The sequence below is a fragment of the Scyliorhinus canicula genome, chromosome 9 (assembly GCF_902713615.1).
Source record: "Scyliorhinus canicula chromosome 9, sScyCan1.1, whole genome shotgun sequence".
Classification (NCBI taxonomy): domain Eukaryota; kingdom Metazoa; phylum Chordata; class Chondrichthyes; order Carcharhiniformes; family Scyliorhinidae; genus Scyliorhinus; species Scyliorhinus canicula.
Window position 1 is genome coordinate 65,515,940 of NC_052154.1, and position 16,953 is coordinate 65,532,892.

The 16,953-nt window shown below is 44.5% G+C and overlaps 1 long non-coding RNA gene across 1 annotated transcript; it reads right to left on the reverse strand.

Annotated features, from left to right (window-relative positions):
• Window positions 1–10,260: 10,260 nt before the first annotated feature.
• LOC119971369 lies at window positions 10,261–16,437 on the reverse strand. The gene is made up of 2 exons (XR_005461827.1): window positions 16,088–16,437; window positions 10,261–10,718 (listed from the first exon to the last, which is right to left on the reverse strand). It is a non-coding gene; the product is annotated as an uncharacterized LOC119971369 (long non-coding RNA).
• Between the last annotated feature and the right edge of the window lie 516 nt (window positions 16,438–16,953).

Here is a 16,953-nt window from a genome sequence, read left to right on the forward strand (position 1 = left end):
AAACTGACCACAATACTCCAGGTGTGGCCGCACTAACACCTTATACAATTGCAACATAACCTCCCTAGTCTTAAACTCCATCCCTCTAGCAATGAAGGACAAAATTCCATTTGCCTTCTTAATCACCTGTTGCACTTGTAAACCAACCTTCTGTGACTCATGCACTAGCACACCCAAGTCTCTCTGAACAGCGGCATGCTTTAATATTTTATCGTTTAAATAATAATCCCGTTTGCTGTTATTCCTACCAAAATGGATAACCTCACATTTGTCAACATTGTATTCCATCTGCCAGACCCGAGCCCATTCACTTAACCTATCCAAATCCCTCTGCAGACTTCCAGTATCCTCTGCACTTTTCGCTTTACCACTCATCTTAGTGTCATCTGCAAACTTGGACACATTGCCCTTGGTCCCCAACTGCAAATCATCAATGTAAATTGTGAACAATTGTGGGCCCAACACGGATCCCTGAGGGACACCACTAGCTACTGATTGCCAACCAGAGAAACACCCATTTATCCCAACTCTTTGCTTTCTATTAATTAACCAGTCCTCTATCCATGCTACTACTTTACCCTTAATGCCATGCATCTTTATCTTATGCAGCAACCTTTTGTGTGGCACCTTGTCAAAGGCTTTCTGGAAATCCAGATATACCACATCCATCGGCTCCCCGTTATCTACTGCACTGGTAATGTCCTCAAAAAATTCCACTAAATTAGTTAGGCATGACCTGCCTTTTACGAACCCATGCTGCGTCTGCCCAATGGGACAATTTCTATCCAGATGCCTCGCAATTTCTTCCTTGATGATAGATTCCAGCATCTTCCCTATTACCGAAGTTAAACTCACTGGCCTATAATTTCCTGCTTTCTGCCTACCTCCTTTTTTAAACAGTGGCGTCACGTTTGCTAATTTCCAATCCACCGGGACCACCCCAGAGTCTAGTGAATTTCGGTAAATTATCAATAGTGCATCTGCAATTTCCCTAGCCATCTCTTTTAGCACTCTGGGATGCATTCCATCAGGGCCAGGAGACTTGTCTACCTTTAGCCCCATTAGCTTGCCCATCACTCCCTCCTTAGTGATAACAATCCTCTCAAGGTCCTCACCTGTCATAGCCTCATTTCTATCAGTCGCTGGCATGTTATTTGTGTCTTCCACTGTGAAGACCTACCCAAAAAACCTGTTCAGTTCCTCAGCCATTTCCTCATTTCCCATTATTAAAACTCCCTTCTCATCCTCTAAAGGACCAATATTTACCTTAGCCACTCTTTTTTGTCTTATATATTTGTAAAAACTTTTACTGTCTGTTTTTATATTCTGAGCAAGTTTACTCTCATACTCTATCTTACTCTTCTTATAGCTTTTTTAGTAGCTTTCTGTTGCCCCCTAAAGATTTCCCAGTCCTCTAATCTCCCAGCAATCTTTGCCACTTTATATGCTTTTTCCTTCAATTTGATACTCTCCCTTATTTCCTTAGATATCCACGGTCGATTTTCCCTCTTTCTTCCGTCCTTCCTTTTTGTTGGTATAAACCTTTGCTGAGCACTGTGAAAAATCGCTTGGAAGGTTTACCACTGTTCCTCAACTGTTCCACCATAAAGTCTTAGCTCCCAGTCTACCTTAGCTAGTTCTTCTCTCATCCCCTTGTAATCTCCTTTGTTTAAACACAAAACACTAGTATTTGATTTTACTTTCTCACCCTCCATCTGTATTTTAAATTCCACCATATTGTGATCGCTCCTTCCGAGAGGATCCCTAACTATGAGATCATGAATCAATCCTGTCTCATTACACAGGACAAGATCTAGGACCGCTTGTTCCCTCGTAGGTTCCATTACATACTGTTCTAGGAAACTATCGCGGATACATTCTATAAACTCCTCCTCACGGTTGCCTTGACCGACCTGGTTAAACCAATCGACATGTAGATTAAAATCCCCCATGATAACTGCTGCACCATTTCTACATGCATCAGTTATTTCTTTGTTTATTGCCTGCCCCACCATCTCGTTACTATTTGGTGGCCGATAGACTACTCCTATCAGTGACTTTTTCGCCTTACTATTCCTGATTTCCACCCAAATGGATTCAACCTTATCCTCCATAGCACCGATGTCATCCCTTACTATTGCCCGGATGTCATCCTTAAATAACAGAGCAACACCACCTCCCTTACCATCCACTCTGTCCTTCCGAATAGTTTGATACCCTCGGATATTTAACTCCCAGTCGTGACCATCCTTTAACCATGTTTCAGTAATGGCCACTAAATCATAGTCATTTACGATGATTTGTGCCACCAACTCATTTACTTTATTCCGAATACTACGAGCATTCAGGTAAAGTACACTTATGTTGGTTTTTTTACCTCTGTTTTGAATCTTAACATCTCCAGTTTTATTCCTTTTGTTATTACTGGGCCTATTCACTGTGCTCCCCTCAGTCACTGTACCTTGTACTGTCGCCCTTATGGATTTCTGACTATGTCTTCTCTGCCTTGCACTTTTCCCCTTACTTCCTTTTTCTGTCCCTGTTTTACTACCTTCCAACTTCCAGCATTGGTTCCCATCCCCCTGCCACATTAGTTTAAACCCTCCCTAACAGCTCTAGAAAACACCCCCCCCTAGGACATCGGTTCCAGTCCTGCCCAAGTGCAGACCGTCCGGTTTGTACTGGTCCCACCTCCCCCAGAACCGGTCCCAATGCCCCAGGAATTTGAATCCCTCCCTCTTGCACCATCTCTCAAGCCACGCATTCATCCTATCTATCCTGACATTCCTACTCTGACTAGCTCGTGGCACTGGTAGCAATCCTGAGATTACTACCTTTGAGGTCCTACTTTTTAGTTTAACTCCTAACTCCCTGAATTCCGCTTGTAGGACCTCATCCCGTTTTTTACCTATATCGTTGGTGCCTATGTGCACCACGACAGCTGGCTGTTCACCCACCCCCCCCCCCCCCCCCCCCAGAATGTCCTGCAGCCGCTCCGAGACATCCTTGACCCTTGCACCAGGGAGGCAACATATCATCCTGGAGTCTCGATTGTGTCCACAGAACCGCCTGTCTATTCCCCTTACGATCGAGTCCCCTATCACTATAGCCCTGCCATTTTTCTTCCTGCCCTGCTGTGCAGCAGAGCCAGCCACGGTGCCATGAACCTGGCTGCTGCTGCCTTCCCCTGGTGAGCCATCTTCCTCAACAGTATCCAAAGCGGTATATCTGTTTTGCAGGGAGATGACCGCAGGGGACACCTGCACTGCCTTCCTACTCTTGCTCTGTCTTTTGGTCACCCATTTTCTATCTCCCTCAGTAACCTTCACCTGCGGTGTGACCAACTCGCTAAACGTGCTATCCACGACCTCCTCAGCATCGCGGATGCTCCAAAGTGAGTCCATCCGCAGCTCCAGAGCCGTCAAGCGGTCTAACAAGAGCTGCAACTGAACACACTTCTTGCACGTGAAGGAGCCAGGGACAGTGGACGTGTCCCTGAGCTCCCACATCGCACACAAGGAGCATGACACGGGTCTGGGATCTCCTGCCATGTCTTAAACCCTTGGTAAACTTAAACAACTAGAATCTCAAAAAAAAATTAAAAAAATTAGACAATGAAAAGAAAAAGAGAGACTACTTACCAGTCACTTACCAGGGTTAAAAAGCACCTCCTCACACTCTGCACCGAATTACCTCACTGCACCAAATTACCAAGTTTCAATCCCCACTCTGTATGAGTCTCACTCCGGATGAGTCTCCTGGAAAAGTGCTCACTTACTGCGTGCGCTCTCTGTCTATCTTTTATACAGACCTCAGCTAACCGATGACTCAAAAAAAATCTTAACTTCAAAGAGAATAATACAATGTGCCCCTAAACAGGCCTCAACAGGCCTCAGGTGATTGACAGATAACTGCCTCTCAGCAATTAGGGTGGGGGCAGCTTCAACCAATCAGACACTAAGCTCCACACTGCACTTTTAACTGAAAAACAGCAGAATTAGATTTTCCACTTACCTTTGCTGATTTACCTCACTGCACCAAATTACCAAGTTTCAATCCCCACTCTGTATGAGTCTCAATACAAGACCCTTACCCTTCACACAATTTTCCACCTTGAAGGGAACATTTTTATTGACCAAACTTGCAACTCCCCGACTACTGGTCGAGAACGAGGCAAAGAAAACCTGCCCCACCCATTCCCACTTTAACTTTAAGTGCTCCCTGTCATTCAAATGAGTTTCCTGGAACAAGGCTATATCCATTTTCCTTTGAAGGAAGGATAAGATCTTTTTCCTTTTGATAGGATGACTAATTCCCCACAAAGAGCATAGTTTTAAATTAACTACCGCCATTGCACAATCCACCAGAAGAAATATAGGATACGATTTTCACGCCACATTTGGGTGTGCTCCAAAACACACCTCCCCCGTTTCAATTCACACCAGAAACACACAAAGTCCTTATCGTATTATTTTCTTGGATAAGTAACTTGTCTGGACCATTACAAGATCCAGTCAACACCGTACAAACCCCAACACAAAAACAAAAAAAATCACTACCATAATAATTCTGAGGGATATTCCTCAAGCGAGGACCCATAAGGCTAACCCTACGGCCATACCAGCATTATCAGCAGAAGACATACTCCTTGAAAAGGAGAAGAGATCAGCCAAAAAGAGAATGGAAGCCAAAGGTTCCTCCCTCATTTTGGGCCCAGCCATGAGATTTCACCCATCTCCCAGCGATGATTTTGGTCAATCCTATCATGATTAACGAAACGATACCAGTCAGTCTTACCATCATAAAGATATGGATAAGAAGAGAAAATGACAGATAACTAACACACAGCTCCCATAAATGAAGGACCCTGAGTTTCTTCAGGATAAAAATTTCAGTGTAGCCCTCAATTGTTAACACCTCCCAATAAACATGATATATGACAATATAAGATCAGACAAAAGGCATTATAATGGAGAATATTTCAACGAGCTGCAGACTTTCAATTCAAATCCTTGTCACCTGGGGACTTTACTCGCCAGATTATAAAAAAACCTTAAACGGAGTTGCTGGATACCACCAGCAATGTTGTAAGATAAAACTGGGCATAATTCATTCCTACTGCCTTGAGCTGTTTCCTAACTTTTTCGAAGCCTCCTACACTTCAGCGGTGTCATTACCCAGAAGTCTTGGAAAAATTAGATCCTTGCCTAAGCCCCCCCCCCGCCCTCATGGAGCCAGGTCCCGCCATGTCTCGCCACCTCCAGAACCTTCTGCCGATCTTTGAAGTTGTGAAAGCGAATGATTATGGCCCTGAGGTGTTCATTGTCCCTAGGCCTCAAAGACAGGATACGATGCGCCCTTTCCAACTTGAAGCACCCAGCATTCACATCCAGCTGAAGGAGACGTGGTAGCCGGCACTCAAAAAACTTAGCCTGGATCTTACCCTCTACTCCTTCTCGCAGACTAATAACCGGGACATTCTTCCTCTGGCCTTGGTTCTCCAGATCCTCCAGGATGTCAGACATACCACGCATCTGGCCATCCAAGGTGAGCGGTGGTGGTGTAGTGGCGACGTAGCTGCCTTCCAAGCAGTTGACCTGGGTTTGATTCCTGGCCATCACAATAGTTTTTTGATCTGGCCATCCAAGGATTTAAATGTGAGCTACGGCTGAGGAAGCAACATTTTTGATGTTCAGGATTCTTTCCTCCATTTCACTGCGCCCTTTATTTGTATTCTGCAGCTCGGTCTCAAGGGCACCTATCTTCTGCATCAACAAGCCAAGTTTGTCATCGATTACTCTGATAATACTCGCGGTCATCATTTGCAGAGTCTTCAAAAACGCCGGGTCGACAGCCTGCTCAAGGATCAGGTCACCATGTTTTTTACTTTATCAGAGTTACAAAGCCAGAGCTCAGAGTGTGGACAGGGGGAAACCCCGAATCCAGCTCCTTGCTTGCTCCAAAAAAACAATTCAAATTCAAATTGAATCCAATCATGGTTCCCACAAGAGAGACAGACAAGATCCAGGCATTACACCTGACCTCACGCTCACCTTAGCCAAAAGGCCGAGAAGCGATCAGGTCACCATGTTGAGAAGGTGTCTCACCCCCATGCATCCGACTGATCCCTTTTATCAGCAGATTTCTTGGTAATTTTTCTCCGACACTCAACCAAAAAGTCTTCTCGGGACATACTGCCAGCATGACAAATGTATCCTCCAATCATTGTTTTGTATCGCTTAACTTTGTGCTCCCTTCATTTAAAACCTTCACTTACTCCAGAGACACACAGTCTCAATTCTGGCTATCCGAAAACCAGACATTTTTAGAAAGTGCCATGTATCAATTTTAATTGAGTTTAAAAAAAAAACTTCAGTAGCTGCTGCATTGGCATGGTGTGGCTTCGCCACTTGCGTGCTGGTCTCTTCCTGTAATCAAAGCAACCCTTGACCCCAACCAACCTGGCAAGGCCTGAAGAGCCCACAGCCCAATCCCACGAACCCGGAAATCCAGCAGGATCTGATATCTGGTGCAGCCTTGGTCCCGAGGTTGCCGTTTTTGACACGGTGTCGATTCTCCGGTGTAAACCCTGCTGTGTCGGGAAAATAGCGGGAGAGTCTGTAAATGGGATTTGCGGCGAGCATCGAATAGTGTGTGATGCTCCCAGCCTATTGCAGCTGACATAATCTGGTTCATGCTCTTGCTGGGTCTCAACCAGATTAGCATATTTAAATCACTGTTTAAATATCCCGGGACAGTTTGAAGCAGGATCCTCCCGGCTCCTGGTGTTCTCCTTCCTGTTGGCACGGTGTGAAGTGAATGAGTATCACTACTGGTCTTCACCACCGGAGATGACCATGCCGGGGGCTCTGAGGACATTGTAGCCCCCGGGTGATCGGGGACATGGCAGGGCTGTGCCATGGCACTACCCCAGCACCCTGCCAGGTTGGCACTGTCAGGGTGCTAGGGGAAATGTCAGATTGACAGTGCCAAGGCAGAGAGCTGAAAGGGACAGGGCATGAAGGGAGGGGCATGGCCCCATGGCATGATTTCCCTCAACTGGGAGTGGGGAGCGCTGGTACTAGCATTTTGGGGGGTGGGTGGCCAGATGCTGGTGGGGAGTGGGGCCTGAAGGGAGACCCATTGAGAGGGCCCTAATGCCGACGATAAGTGGAGATTGGTGCTGTCATGGATGGTTGGGGGGTGTGGGGTGGTGATAGGAGTGCAATGAAGCGATGAATTCCTGATGCTGGTGATGGTGGTGGAGACGGACCTTTACTGACACTTTGAGATCCGATCTCTGTGAAGGCGGACTTGCTGAAGTGTTTAGGCCCTGCCCCTCTCCGTGCCAGTGTAAAACTCTGCACCCCCCAAAGAAATTTTGTAATGTTGGTGGATTGCGATTGTGATCCACCCAACGGGAATTGCACCGCGTTTCCCGCCAGAGATCACACTTCAAAATCTTTTGGGAGAATTGCACCCTCTGTGTTTCTATTTTTGTTTTTCTACATGGGATCATGAACAATGTATCATAGATTCATAGACTTTTACAGCACAGAAGGAGGCCATTTGGCCCATTGGGTCAACAAAGATCTGACTGCACTAATCCTATTTTCCAGCACTTGGCCCATAGCCTTGGAAGTGATGGCAGTGCAAGTGAATACGTGAACACTTTTAAAAAATACATTAGAGTACCCAATTCATTTTTTCCAATTAAGGGGCAATTTAGCGTGGCCAATCCTACCATGCACATCTTTGGGCTGTGGGGGCGAAACCCACGCAAACACGGGGAGAATGTGCAAACTCCACATGTACAGTGACCCAGAGCTGGGATAGAACCTGGGAGCTCGGTGCCCTGAGACAGCAGGGCTAACCCACTGCGCCGCCGTGCTGCCCGTATACCTGAACACTTTTAAATGTTGCGAGAGTTTCTGACTCAACCACCCTTTCAGGCAGTGAGCTCCAGACTTCCGCCACCTTCCGAGTGAAAGATCTTCTCTTTCAACTCCCCTCTTAACCTTCTACCTCTAACCTTAAACCTATGCCCCTGGTTATTGACCCGTCTGCTAATGGGAAAAGTGCCTTCTTATCCACCCTATCTATGCCTCTCATCTTATACAGCTCTATCAGGTCTCCCCTCATCCTTTGCTGTTCTAAGGAAAACAGCCCAGCTTATCAAATCCTTCCTTGTAGCTCAGATCATCCAGCACATTGATAAATCTTCTCTGCACCTTCTCCAGTACAGTTACATCCTTCCTACAATGTGGTGACGAGAACTGCACACAGTACTTCAGTTGTAATCCAACCAGTGTTTTATACAGTTCAAACATGACCTCCATGCTCTTGTATTCTATGCCTCAGCTAAAAAAAAGGCAAGTATCCCATACGCCTACTTAACCACCTTATCTACCTGTCCTGCAGAGATCTGTGGATATGCACTCCAAGGTCCTGCTAATTGTCAGTACTTTCCAGGGTAGGGCAGCACGGTGGCCTAGTGGTTAGCACAACCGCCTCACGGCGCTGAGGTCCCAGGATCGATCCCGGCTCTGGGTCACTGTCCGTGTGGAGTTTGCACATTCTCCCCGTGTCTGCGTGGGTTTCGCCCCCACAACCCAAAAAAAAACGTGCAAGCTAGGTGGCCATGCTAAATTGCCCCTTAATTGGAAAAATGATTGGGTACACTAAATTTATTTAAAAAAAAAAAAAAAGTACTTTCCAGGGTCCTACCATTCATAATGTAATCCTTTGCCTTGTTAGCCCTCCCCAAGTACATTTTCCAGATTGAATTCCATTTGCCACTGCTCTACCCACCTGACCAGTCCATTGATATCCTCCTGCAGTCTCTGGCAATCCTCCTCACGATTTACCACCCGACCAATTTTTGTCTATTCCACAAACTTCTTGTGTCCTAACAAAGATTTTAATGTCATCTTTACTCTGATTCGTTAACCCCTCAATGTGCAGCATTGCCATTATGTACAAATCATGTGTTTAAAAAAAAATAAAATTTAGAGTACCCAATTCATTTTTCCCAATTAAAGAGCAATTTAGCATGGCCAATCCACCTAACCTGCACATCTTTGGGTTGTGGGGGCGAAACCCACACAAACATGGGGAGAATGTGCAAACTCCACAAGGACAGTGACCCAGAGCCGGGATCGAACCTGGGACCTCGGCGCTGTGAGGCAGCAGGGCTAACCCACTGCGCCACCGTGGTGCCCTACAAATCATGTGTTTTGATCATGAAGTGGAACACCTCAAGATTGGTTATGCCAATTAGTGTATTTTTTAACAGATTCCCTGACACGCATCACAGTTACTTGAAATTGTCAAATTGGTTTCCTACCTAAACAAAATTCCATTTTTTGTAACCTCTCTAAATGTGCCAAACCAAATATGTTTGCAATGTCATTCTTTTATTGTCTGCACTGTCCCATCAAGCTAGTGTCCATCAGAAAATAGCACCAATACAACTGCTGCTTGTATTTATATAGGACCCTTTAATGAAGGGGAAACATAGGGGAAGAAAAAGGATGATCCCTAGCCAAAGAAAGAGAGATTAAAAGTGATGACTGAAAACTTGATCAGAGATGTACCTCAAGAAGGAGAGAGAGAGAGAGAGAAAACAATGGGGAGGCCAAGTTGGAGAATGGAGTTCCATAATAAATGAGATGTATGGTGAGATGAAGAGGGGGGAGGGGCAAACTCAAAGATGGATTTAGAGATGAGTTACAAGGATAGAGATAGGCACAGCTCCAGGAAGATTGACAAGCAAAGGTACAAATTACAATTTTGAGGCAAGGGAGGACTGGGAGCCAATGTAAATCAGTGAAGAAAGGAGTAATGGAGAAGTGAAACTTGGTGTACAAAATGGTACAATCAGTAAAGTTTGCATGAATTGGAATAGGGCATATATTTGCCACTTTTCAGCCCAGTCTGAAAGCTGACAGAATTTATTAGGGGCCTTTGGGATGGAGCTAAGATCTGTCCCAAATTACCAACATAGGACGAAGTTGCACATCCTGACTTAAACCCTCTCCCAGCCCAGAAATTTCAGGGCCCATATCTTCTCGCTCAGGGAGAGAGATTGTGCATGGTCCAACCCACTTCCACGTTCAGATAGTTCCCCTTGGCTGAACTAGCAGATGTTAATGGGCATTTAACTGGACCCAGGTGAGCAGAAGAGGTAACTTCTCGAGAATATAATGTTGAAGATCTATGCCCAGTGTGATGCAACAGTGAAGGACAAGAAAACATGGGTGTCAGAAATCAGCTATTTATTCATAAAGTCTAATCTTGGAAGAATACTACTGTTCAAACCTCATTATAATTCAATTCAGTTATATTCATTTTGGGGATGGAATGTGAGATATGCCTTAGATTTATGTGTAACGTAATTGCATTGGTAAACAACATATCTATTTTTTTCAAAATGCTTGGAATTTATTTTCAGTGGCCCATAAGCCAAACAATCAGAGTCATAAAGGCATTATGGATATTGGGCCCGTTGAGTCAATGCTGGTTCTCTGTGGAGAGGTCTATTGCCATTTCACCGCACTCTGCCTGTAGCCCGGGGAAGTGCCCATCCTTCTGAAACCATTGATCATCAGTACTTCAATGACCCTCATAGTGAGTTCCTAGCTCCTCTCACTAGATGGCAGGCTGAGAATAGGGTTCCAGCTCCTTCTTTTTCTTCAAGATCACCTCAATTTATGTTCCTGGTAAAAATTAGAGTTCCAAGATTATTATATTGGATCAAGAAAAGAGGTTATGAGAAAACACTATAAGGACAGTTTCTGCACAATTAGCAAAGCAGAAACAAATAGAAATGGCTTAGACTCTAATAGGTCAAAGGTAATGCATGAAAGAAACAATATAATTTTCAAATTAATAATGGAGCCGATTTCTGTAATCACTTAATTGTAATTGGTGGTACACTTGTACTTGTTCTTTAATAACTGACAAAATATACTCAGGTAAAATAGCAATAATCTACATATTATTCAGGGTTTAAAGCAGCGTAGACTGTTGCTTATTTGGACAAGAAAGAGCAGAAGGATGTGGTACATGTAGTACATTTTTGTTTCAACAGCACTCAGAAAACTCGCGCCTTACTTCACTGCTTTCTGCAAAACGTGTCTTACCTCAAATGTCATTGCATTAATACTTTTCTGGGCACTATCTGTGTAAACAGTGTTTAATGATGGGATTTGTAGTGCAGGGGGTTCCACATACAACCAGTCTGCATTAGATAAGGATAAGTTGAAGCTAAGGGGCCATTTGGAAGGTACGTCAAAACACTCTGAAGTTTGATTGTTTTTTGGGAGCTAGGACTTGGTGGAGATGTGTGCATAATAATATTTTTAGCATCTAAGTATGAATTGATTAATTAAGCTTGTACTGTGATGTAATACCTGGAGTCTCTGCAATAATAATTCTTCTGAAATATTACAGTGCAGTCGAGCTTAATTACAAATTTTTCTTTTACTATTTTCTAATCTGTTTTTTAAAATAAATTTAGAGTACCCAATTCATTTTTTCTAATTAAGAGGCAATTGAGCGTGACCAATTTACCTACCCTGCACATCTTTGGGTTGGGGGGGGGGGGGGGGGGGGGGGGGCGAAACCCACGCAAACACGAGGAGAATGAGCAAATTCCACATGGACAGTGACCCAGAGCCGGGATTGAACCTGGGACCTCGGCGCCGTGAGGCACCACTACTCTCACTGCGCCACTGTGCTGCCCACTTTTCTAGTCTATGTTGATACAGTTTCTCACAACATTGCATCACCCAGTTTTCTTTCACTCAATCTTCCTTGGCAGTATCAACATAGAGAGCTGCGGTAAATGGGTTACAATGCACAATACTATCTCATTCATGCCAGTAGTGTTATACTTGCCCACATTTGCAAGAGCTTCTTTAAGAGTTCCTTGAAAACAATAACGCTCCAAATTTTGGAAGAAACCAATTTACTAAACACCAAAACTTAATTATCAATATTTTGGCCTAAAATGATTTGGACTTTATGACAATAGTGATCAACAGATCAACAGGTGGCACGTTGGCACAGTGGTTCGTACTGATGCCTCACACTGCCAGGAACTAAGGTTCAATTCCAAACTTGGGTGACTGTCTGCGTTCTCCCTGTGTCTGTGTGGGTTTCCTCCGATTCTCCGGTTTCCTCCTACAGTCCAAAGATGTGCAGGTTAGGTGGACTGGCCATGCTAAATTCCCCTTGGTTTCTGAAGGTTAGGTGGGATTACAGGGATAGAGCAGGGTGTGGGCCTAGGGTCTGGGTAAGGTGCTCTTTTAGAGGGTTGCTGCAGACTCGTGACTGAATGGCCTCCTTCTGCACTGCAGGGATTCTATGATTTGAATGCTTGTTGAGCTACCCTACAGAAGTTTGAACCATTTTGCTCAGCCACTTGCTGCACTGGAACCAAGATGAGATTCTGACATCAGGTAAGATATTTGGGCAGCTCACTGGACATGACTTAGGTCAGCCAAATTTAAAGTGTCACAAAATTGGCGCACCAGTGAATCTGCTGCCAATATTTATTTACAACAGCAGAATCAGATGTCCCACTTCGGCTTGCTCAATGAACTGCAAGTATTACATTTATCCCTGTGATCTCATGGCTGTGCAACCAATCTAGCACACGGACAAACTTGTCGGCATTTATTAGAGGAAAGTTCCTACAATTTTTCGAATATGAGCAGTAAGTATGGTGACTCGTGTGATCCATTTTGTCACTATTTTGCAGCTAGTCACGATTGTGACAAAATAAGGAGAAATGGCTAAATGGAGATGGAAGCTACCATTCGTTAGCCAGTTTTGAAATGGGAAATGGAGACAAATTTTCCATTTTGAACTGTTCCAGGAGCCAGGTACGTACAGTGAAATGCAGATACTTAGAATTACAGAGACATAATGGCACAGAGGAAGGCCCATCAAGTCCATGCTGGTTCTCTGTAGAGCAATCCAGACCCATTTCACCATATTATCCCTGTAGCCCGGCAAGTACTCATCCAATTTCCTTCCACAGCATCCCTACAATGCAGGAGGAAGCCATTCGACCCCTTGATTCTGCACCAACCCTCCGAAAGAGCACCTCAACGAGGTCCACTCCCCCGCCCTATTCCTGCAACTCCACCTCACCTGCATACCTTTGGACACTAAGGGACAATTTTAGGTGGCCATTCCACCTAACTTGCATATCTTTGGACTGTGGGAGGAAACTGGAGCACCCGGAGGAAACCCATGCAGACACGGGGAGAACGAGCAAAGTCCACACAGACAGTCACCCAAGGTTGGAATTGAACCCGGGTCCCTGGCGCTGTGGGGCAGCAGTGCTGACCACTGTGCCATCTTGCTGCTTTTCTGAAACCATTCATCACCTTTGCTTCAATGACCCTCATTGGGAGTGAATCCCAGCCCATTACTGCTCCTTTTATAGGGTCACACTACTAGCTCATTACTGCTAACTACAGAAAAAAGTTCTTCCTCACAACTTCCCTTTATCTACTGCTCAAAACTTGTAACCTGTATTGCCCTAGTCCTTGTATCATCAAGGAGCAGGCGACACAAACCTTGATGGATAGCCTTTCTTGTCTATCTTATCTAAACCTGTCCTAGTATTGTACACTTGAATCAAATCTTCCCTCGAGCTACAAGTGAGACGATATCCCTGTCGAGGGAAATTTCCATGGCCATGCAGCCTCCTGGTGCAGTCTGCCCCCTGGGGTTGCGGCAGAAACAGGAGCATTGTGGCTGGCCTGTGACTGCTATACTGGTAACTGGCATTGGGACCCTCTGGCTGAAGCTGATGGCTGAACGTAGTGCTGGGGGCAGGAAATCACTAACTAACCTTGCCTGGGCTTCTGCCTTGATGGATCTTTGGAAGCCCATCTGTGGAAACTCTCTTGAGCTGTGGATCCTGGTGAAAACTCCACTGCCAGCTTTTTAAATGCCTCTCATTTGGACATTCCATAGATGAAGCCAGAGAGAAGTGAGATGGAAGGACCACTGAAACCTTTCCTACATCATCTGCAGCTTAATGCTGGGCCTGCGGTGACCACCAACACAGACCCAACCACACCATTTGGCAAAAGGCTGGAAATCTCAAGGCAGTGTCATTGATACAATAGGTCTCCATTCCTCTTTCTCTTTGATATGTTTGGCTATTGATCTGTGGAGTCTCATTCTTGTACGGGCGGCATGGTATTCTTATGTGGATATAAAATAGTGGGTAGCACTGTTGCTTCACAGCGCCAGGGTCCCAGATTTGATTCCTGGCTTGGGTCACTGTCACTGTGAGGAGTCTGCGCGTTCTCCCCTTGTCTGGGTGGGTTTCCACCAGGTGCTCCGGTTTCCTCCCACAAATCCCGAAAGATGTGCTGTTAGGTGAATTGGACATTCTGAATTCTGTGTACCTGAACAGGCGGGGTGGAATGTGGCGACTAGGAGATTTTCACAGTAACTTCATTGCAGTGTTAATGTAAGCCTACTTGTGACAATAATTAAGTTTATTATTATAAAATTGTTCCTAAAGTGTTTAAAACATTTATATTTGCGCTTTTTATATTTGTTTATTGCTTTTAATTTGTGTCTTTTTTTTCCTCAGAATTCAATCACTCTGTCCCTATATTTTACTTATGTACGTAATTCAACTCATCCATCCTATTTCCTTCTCTGTTGTTGCTTTGTTTGTTTCTCAATCCTTCAATCTCATTGGTTAAGGAGATTGTCTGTTTTCCTGCCATTCCCCAAGGTCTCAGATGCTCCATTATCGGCTTTCACTTCCAGCAATTTCCAGGGCAAAACACTTCAAGCTGAAGCATGAGGGAAATTGTCTCACAAATGGGGTATGCTGTGGGATGCCCCTGTTTAGTAAATTCCATGTTCAATATTTCCATTATTGGAGTGCATTGGAGTTCAGACACAATGCGAAAAACCGCTCAGTGCTGCCTCCCTCAAGTGTGCTCCTGGCCCCAAACATACAGAGGCTCATATAAACCGGCCCTTGGTCACTGTCCATGTGGAGTTTACACATTCTTCCCCCAGTTTGCGTGGGTCTCACCCCCACAACCCAAAGATGTGCAGGTAGGTGGATTGGCCACGCTAAATTGCCCCTTGATTGGAAAAAAAAAGAATTGGGTACTCTAAATTCATTTTCTTTAAAAAGAAGCTTGTATAAGGATTTTCAAATGGCGTTTGACCAAATACCTATAAAGCACAGAGAAGTAAAGTGACTGTGACAGCATGCATATGAAATTGGCTAAGGGACAGAAAGCAGAAAGTTTTTCACCTAAGGGTTTCTTGCCCGTTTAGTATTTTACTGTGTGTTCTATACCTTTTTAAAGGTATGCAGTCTCCATAACTTGAGAGTTTAAAATACTTGTCAGAGGCTTTTAATCCCTCACCAAGTGTGGTTGAAGATTCATCTAGATCTCATCTTAGGATGACCTTTTCGACAACTTCATCAAATAAATACAAGAATCAAATGAGCACAAGAAAGTATTAACTTGTACTTTGTCAGATTTCCTATTGAACCCTGACGTACTCCTGTAATCTAAACATTTTCTTCTCCGTGATGACCAATTTTGCTTCTGGCTTGGCCCTTGCATGAGCTTAAATTTGTCTGGTAGTTTTGATTTGCTATCTATGAGTGTTTTTCATAACAGGGGAGGATAGTTTTATTTATTTTTTCCAGATGGTATTGCAGTAACCGTTTCTTTCTCTTCTTCCTCTACTTCCTCCTGGTTTCAGTGGGCTCCCATTGTTATCTCAGATTTGTCTACAAAAACTATCAATTCTGCAGGAAATCTATTAAATTAATAATTTTGGCAAGCAATTTTCCTGTCTGAGCTTGGGAAATTGATTTGAAGGCGATTTTCTTTCCGCTTTCTGTTTCAAATTTGTTTTCATTCATTTGAGCTTGGCCACCACATGCCATGACACTGACTCTGGACCTGATTGCTGTGTTCTTCCAGCTGGTCACGTTGAAAAATTGGTATGTTCCGCCAGATTAGTGTCCTGATTATTTTTCAAAGGTTAGTTCAGGCTTTTAGTGAATTTTACTCACCCTTTTGTGATCTGGCTAGGTTCTTTGCTTCAACATCCGATCAGGTCTAGCAATGGACCACCACGAGCTCTGGTGGAGTATATTTTCAGCTGCTCATTGGACTTTTCTTCTGCCCTTCAGCTTCCAGATCTGCAATGGGGCTTTCTTAAGCAACTTCCAGCTGAGTCTTTAATTTAGGTACACTTGTCTCAGGTCAGACTGTAGTTTGTTTATTTTTTTCATGGATTTTTGGGATTCCTCACCAGCTGCCTTCATGTTCTAAGGTCTCTTATTTATTTATTTATCTATCTTTAAAATAAATTTAGAGTACCCAATTTTTTTTTCCAATTAAGGGACAGATGTACCGTCAATTACCACGAGACGAGAATGGTGAAACAATCGAGGCTTTATTGCACAAGATGTTGTGCCTCCTGCAGCTGGAACCAGAATGCGCCTGCTGGGAGGAGCCAGCAGGCTGGGATTTACTGTGGTACCTGTAATACAGTGGCAGTACCGTAATACATGCAATGTGTTACTAGTGGTTTTACCACAGGGACAATTTAGCCTGGCCAATTCACCAACCCTGCACATCTTTTTGGGTTGTGGGGGTGAGGCACGGAAGAACAAAGAAAATTACAGCACAGGAACAGGCCCTTTGGCCCTCCAAGCCTGCACCGACCATGCTGCCCGTCTAAACTAAAATCTTCTACACTTCCGGGGTCCGTATCCCTCTATTCCCATCCTATTCATTATTTGTCAAGATGCCCCTTAAACGTCACTATCGTCCCTGCTTCTACCACTTCCTCCGGCAGCGAGTTCCAGGGACCCACTACCCTCTGTGTAAAAAAAAACTTACTTTGTACATCTCCTCTAAACCTTGCCCCTCG